We start from the raw sequence: 6,597 nt of genomic DNA, 5'->3' as shown, positions 1-6,597 counted from the left end.
CGCCCCCCAGAGCCACGCCCCTGGAGAGGATGAGGGCGGCTCCCTGTGGCGGGGACAGGGTGACCAGGTCTCGGTGTTCCCACACACCGCATTTGTTTTGATCTCGCTGCCTTTCCGCTGTTCCCGCGGCTCTGACACCGGTCCCAGGAGCCCGCACCCGTTGGCTCCCGCCGACGTCCCTGACCATCCCTTCTCCCCTCTCCGCCGGCCTCCGTGTGCACACGGGGCCTGGGATAGGAAGTGAGGTACTCCGTGAATGTTCACAGCTAACAGGGAAGTCCCTGGCTTGGCTCGGGGACCCCAAGCCCCAAACCAAATAGCAAAGAGGTATCGGGCTCTGTCAGATCTATTTTGAGAGTGATCAAGTATAAATTAGGAAAATATGAGAACATTCATTGCATTCCTACTAGGGGTAAGATTGGTGTCCTGCGGCCACCATGCACTAGAGCAGCGATTTTCAACCGGTGCGCCGCAAGAATGTTTAAAACATGCAATTCCTGACTAGTCAGGAGCACTGACCTCTTTCCCCTCAGATTGTCAAATTTAAAAAATGACAATAGCCCTCTGGTGTGACTGCCCTGGATTGGACCATAAATATATAGGTCATATAATAGAGTTGCATCTTATTGGTCACGCATAATAAGGTTGCATCTGATTGGTTAATTCTTGGTACCAGAAATCCTTATGTATAAGTATGGGCCACCTGACTTTTTAAAAAATCACTTTGGAGCAAAAAGGGTAGATAATTACTATTATTATTTTTTTTATTTTGAAATCAATCAAAACTATACCTATTTTTTTTACCTGATTGGCAAAAAAAACATATGTTTTGATGTGCTGCATGAGATGAAAATCGCTGCACTAGTGTTTTTCAAGTGCATCGTTCAACTCAAAAGTTGAAAAGGGCGGGAATGGAGAAAAGATGAAACAATTTTTTTAAAATGTCTACAGTCATTGATGCCATTAAGTTTATCTTCTCTCAATTCAGTTAATGGGCTACCCTGGTTGTGGTGAACCAGCAGGAAACAATATCACAGACCAACAGCGGGAGGAGGGCTGTTCCGGCTGCGGAGAAGCTGAGGGGAGAGGCTGCTGGCTGGCTCCCAGTGTCTGGGGGCTGCACTGGCACAAGGGGGACCGTTCGGTGCACACTTGGAGGCGGATGCAAGGTTCCAAGGAAGAGCTTTTAAAGGATCACAGGGGCTCCGAGTCTGCAGGTGTGGGGTAGGCACCTTGTAAAGGCACGTATTACACTAAGCAGGGAGCTGAAGGAGGTCCCCTCTTAGGCCCCCCAAGACTCAGTGATTCTCCTGGAAAGCTGGGTGGGAGAGCAGCCCCACTCGGAGAAAACAGCTGCCGACAGGAGGGCTGGTGGCAGTGCATGTGCCCTCCTGTGAAGCTTAGACACCCTGGTCACCGTCCTCTTCCCTCCCCCGGGGACAAGAGCTGCGCCCCTTTCCCTTGTCGCCAGTTTTGCGCCCCACCTGTCACGGTCCTCTCGGCCAAGAGGGGCCATGCCTCTTCCATGTTCTTCCTTGCTCTCCAATGATGGTGGCGCCGAAGATCTTCCAGCTGCAGGAATCCTGGTCATTCCCCCTTCTCCCCAGCAGCGAGCTTCTCTCATTCTCTAGGGCTCTAACCTGAACTCCAAGATAAATATTTAATGTAGAGGGTGCAACTGAGCTGACCAAGGTCCCCACTTCCTGCTCCTCACAAGGCTACCAGCGTCATCTCTATGGGAATAGTGAGCCAGCAACAGCGTTGCAGGAAGTCGCGCAGGCTGTGCTGGAGCCCGGAGCTTTTCTCTGGGGCGGTTTGACCTCTGCCTGTCTCCTGTCACCCAGGCTCTGCCGGGCTCACACCGCTCTCAGCTCGGAGCCTGCTTTGCTCTGGTGCCCATGGAAGTCACCCTTCTTCCCAGAGTTTTAGACTATGTGCTCGGCCCAAGCAGGAGCTTTGCAAGGCCCCCCACCCTGCTCCCTGATGCCCACCAGCCACAGAAGAGAGGATCAGAGATCAGTGGGGACAGAAAGCATAAGGCACCATGACCAGCACTTTTTCTGCCCGTATTTAGAGACAAGAATCGTTCCTCTTTGAAAAGTGGGAGATGAAAGGGAAAAAGCAGCAAAGTCCAGAGATTCAGCCCAGAACCAGGTGTCTGATTTCTCGACTCCTCCCTCCAGCCTCGGCTCTACTTGCTGCTGCCCAACCCGCAGACAGCTGGCATGGTTTAGTGAGAGGCTGGGGCTACAAGGCTGTGCTAGGTAACGCGGCTGTTGTCAGCAACAGAGCAGATTCAGATTCCTTTCATCCTAATGCATTATCTCCGGACTCCCTTATCATCTCACAGGCCCTCCCTCCAGGCGACTCTTCCCCCTGACCCCACCTGACCCCACCCCCTGGCACTACCTCTTGTCAGGGGGCCACCTCTGCCTTCTCAGAGCCACCTGAGCCATAGTAAACACAGTTATGTAACTGCTCTGTTTTCCTAGCCATCTGATCCTGTCAGCCGTATGCCCCACCCCCATCCTTTTGTTCTGAGGATTACCCCCAAGACACCCAGTCAACAGAGGTCTGTCCATGTCCGTCACCCTGAGGGATGATTAGCCAAGCGACTACCAATAGATGTGGCTCTTCCCAAGAGGGGCGGGGGAAAGGGGTGGCTGTACCGCTGTACAGGAATGCGGGTCACGGTGAAAACCAACCTCTGTCACCAAGAGGAAGGGTGAATGGAAATAGCACTGAAGTCGTGTTTTATTGTGAGTGAGTAGGGTGAGCAGAGAATTCAGTTTTATTTCTCAAGTGGGAAAAAGCAAGCAAGGGATCCCAGGAGACATAAACCTGAACTCTCATTTCTTGAGGAGTGTGTTTATCTAGCACAGGGAGCCTGGCATTCGAATGGCACGCTCAGATCTACCCTGAGCTGGCACCCGGCACTGTGCCCCAGCCCCCATATTGGACAACGGAGGGGCGCTGCTCTTCCTTCTCCTCCACAGGGATGGGCTCCGACACTCTTCAGTTAGGCTTTAAGCGGGTTTTTATTTGTGCTGTCAGAAGAGTGCTCTCTTCCTGCCAGGAGAGCTGAACAAACAGACCAGAATGGATTAGCGAAGAAAGCACGGTTCCTTTCAAGGAGTTGGGACCTCTCTAGAGAGGAAGACCACGTAGTGAGGAATTGAAACCAAGTCACTCAGGCACAACAGTACAAATCCTGATGATGTTGCATCCTCTGGGCTCCACCCCTTTCTCCTGGGTCCCCTCCTGATTCCAGCTCCTGCCAATACCAAGTTCTCCTGATGGCCCTCATCCAAGCCAAACTTCCTGGGAACAGAAACAACTGAAGAGGAACATGAGAGACCCACGGTGAGGCTTGGAGGACCTCCCTAAGCTGGCAACAGCATGACCTGGGCCCTCTGGAATCCAAGATTTGGGGTATCGTCCCTGTAAGGAAAGGGATCTCGAGTGAAAAAATTCCCACTCCAGGTCAAGTGTGGGCAGTGTGGGCAGCCAGGGTGAGTGAGTATATCCCCATGGGAATAGAGAATGAGGCTTCCAGGCCTGCCTGGCACAGACCTCCTTTCTATAGCACCCATGATGGAACTGGGATCTGTTCAGGCTCCTCAGTGTCAATCGCATGAATCGCCAAGGCTGAGAAAGGACGCGGCCTTTTGTCCAGTATCTAGTCTATCTCCAAGGAAGCCGCTGCCCTGGCATCACCCGCCGCCCCCTCTCCCCTCCCTTTATAGACGAGCACACAGCGCCAGGCGCAGATGGGGTGCCTTGGAGAACTGCGCTGGAGGAATGAGCCTCTTTTAGTTCTCACGACAGTAAGAGCAAGCGGCTGACAGCTCTTCAGAAAGCAGAGTTTAAAAGGCAAGGATAAATAAGTGATGACCTCAGAGGGAAGCCCAGCCAAGGGGACTCAGCCACAAAGGGCGCACAGACCAGGAGCGGGGAAACTAGGTCTGCATCAGCGTCTTTCCTAGCGCGGGCACACTCAGATGAGGAGGATAAGAGGGCTGCGTTGCCGGCCAGTGGACATCGTGAGGTAGTGCTCTGGCCTCCAAACAAAGAATCGCCTTGTCTTCTGCCGCCTTGAGTTCTGCGATGAACCTTCTCAACTGCAGCAACGTTATAAAGACGGCCTCAGTTACCATTAAGTTATTAGTCCACTGCCTCAACGTTGAAGGCTTTTCCTAAAACCCAAAAGTCATGATACAAAAACAAGGCCATGCAATTACATAGAGCAGGCAAGGAAGTGGGACTGAATGTCCAGGGAGAGGTAACCGTGAACTTGCATGCTAGTTCCTCATTTCCAGGCTTAAAAAAATTCTTTCTCATAACGCTGGAAATAAGGGTAAATATAGCCTCATTTCATTGAATGTTTAGCTGGGGTATAAGGACATTGCTAAGCCAGGACGCCATTTATTGGGAAAGATCCCAAAATGCATACTTGGCTTCTTCGAAATTAGAAATCTGGGCTCGTTTCCTGGCCTATAAATTGTACTGTGGCCCCTGATGTCACTGTACGTACTTACAGTGAACTTGCCTCACTCAGGCCTGCAGGCCCTGGGTTCAGACTTCCTACCTTCACTGTGTAACAGATAGAATTCCCTCCTGGACACGCTGTCTACTCCAAGGGCCCTGTGCGCTTTTTCTATCCCCACCCCATTGCTCAGTGGAGATTACTTCTCCTTGTGAATCTGCGTATTTCTTCTTGTCAGAGGAATCAAGAGGCTGGCCCAACACTGCCTTTCCTGAGCAGTCCACCTCACCTCCACATTCAACTCTTCTCTGGCTCCCGCAACTTCTCCTAAGACAGAATTCATCCATGTCTATTATTAGGACCACATGCAGAGTTCTTAAACCACCATCATAATTACATCTTTTGCAAGGATTTGGTTTTCTGGGACGTTTTCCTTCTGTGTCTTTAAGGAGCAGCCTGTCCTGGAGAAGCCACACGAAGAGCTGGGACTTGAATGTGTTAGTAGCGGGCAGAGTGCCAGGAAGGAGGTTGGGCAAGGGAGTGGGTGCTGAGTGGGAGAAGTAGAAACGCCACTGCAGCCACCGAGCTGGTCTAAAATGAGCGGGTGCAAGCGGCAGAGGAAGCGTCTTTCTTTGTGAGGGGATTCCTTTCCTCCAGAGCGGGATTGCTTGGCATTTCCAGAGACCAGGCCAGACGTCAAAGTCAGGCTTTCTCCTCTTGTGGAAGCACCGAATGGTAAGAGCCAAGTATAAGTGCCCCCACCAGGAAATACACACAGGGAGCCAACATTTAATTTTAAGAGTGTTTTCTTTTCTTTTTTAAAGATGACTTCCAATTTACAGTAAGAAAGTCTTAACAAATTTTCTTGTTCACAAAACAGTTAATAAATGATTTCTGCCAATAAATAACATTTCCACCATTTTCTTTAACATAACTGAAAAGCAAGTAATCTCTAAACACAAGGAAATAACCCATCATCCAGAGAAGCCTTTAAAAAAAGTACACCACCAGTTAACCGCATACATCTGACCACCTCGTTAGGAAGGAAAACCAGATCTTTTCTTGGAAAATACCTGCTGACATTTCTATTAGGAAAAACAGCTATTGGTCACAGTGCACCGAGAAAGGAAAAGTGAGGGTTCATGGCGGCTCTTCCAAAAGGTGCTCCGACAGACAAAAGACGCATCCTTATTGCCCCAGGTCAAGATCCATGGTAGGCCTCCTCCCTATGACACGCACTGCACTTTAACATGGAAAAAAAAGTTATCTGGAAACAGTTAGTCAAGGGAGGGAAAGGAGTCTGGGCACGAACTTACAGGAAGGCAGTGTGCATGGCCCCACTTCAGAGCTGCCTGGAGGGACGGTCGACGGCCATGTCCTCACTTCTTGATCTTAAGCCATGTAGACTTGTCATGAGGATGTAGAAGAGAAGGCGCATAACCCTATCTCAGACAAAGGTGTTATTTAGCAAGGTTGCTGGGGCGTGAGGCCAAGGCCTCCTGGGAGGGAATATACTCTCCAGGATCATCTTCACCTTTGTGACTGCATAGATGAAGGCAGCAAACCCTGACCCCATTCACTTCGGCTGACTAGACAGAGGCAGGTCAGGTCCAGCCTCAGAGTAACACAGGCTCCCTCTTTCACACTGTCGAAGGCACAAAGCCCTACTGTTCATACAGGTCTCTGCTCGACTCAAGATAAGAGTAACAACCTTGTTTCTTGACCACACAACGTTCTTCCTCTACACCAATGGTTCTCAACCTTCTGGCCCTTTAAATACAGTTCCTCATGGTGTGACCCAACCATAAAATTATTTTCATTGTTACTTTGTAACTGTAATGTTGCTAGTGTTATGAATCGTAATATAAATATCTGATATTCAGGATGGTCTTAGGCAACCCCTGAAAGGGCCGTTCGACCGCCAAAGGGGTCGCAAACCCACAGGTTGAGAACCACTGCTCTACACACATCTGCTCTTTGTATGGCTTTCCTACAAGCACCTGATCACAGCAGTGCTGAAGAGGGACTATGCAATACAGCCTCCGGACCTGTCCTCTGGGTAATCCAGACCCTCCTCCAGCTGGTGTTGAGGCTCCCTAGGCTGCCCTCCG

This window comes from Myotis myotis, unplaced genomic scaffold (assembly GCF_014108235.1).
Source record: "Myotis myotis isolate mMyoMyo1 unplaced genomic scaffold, mMyoMyo1.p scaffold_m19_p_6, whole genome shotgun sequence".
In the NCBI taxonomy this organism is placed as follows: domain Eukaryota; kingdom Metazoa; phylum Chordata; class Mammalia; order Chiroptera; family Vespertilionidae; genus Myotis; species Myotis myotis.
Note: the sequence above shows the minus strand (reverse complement) of the source record.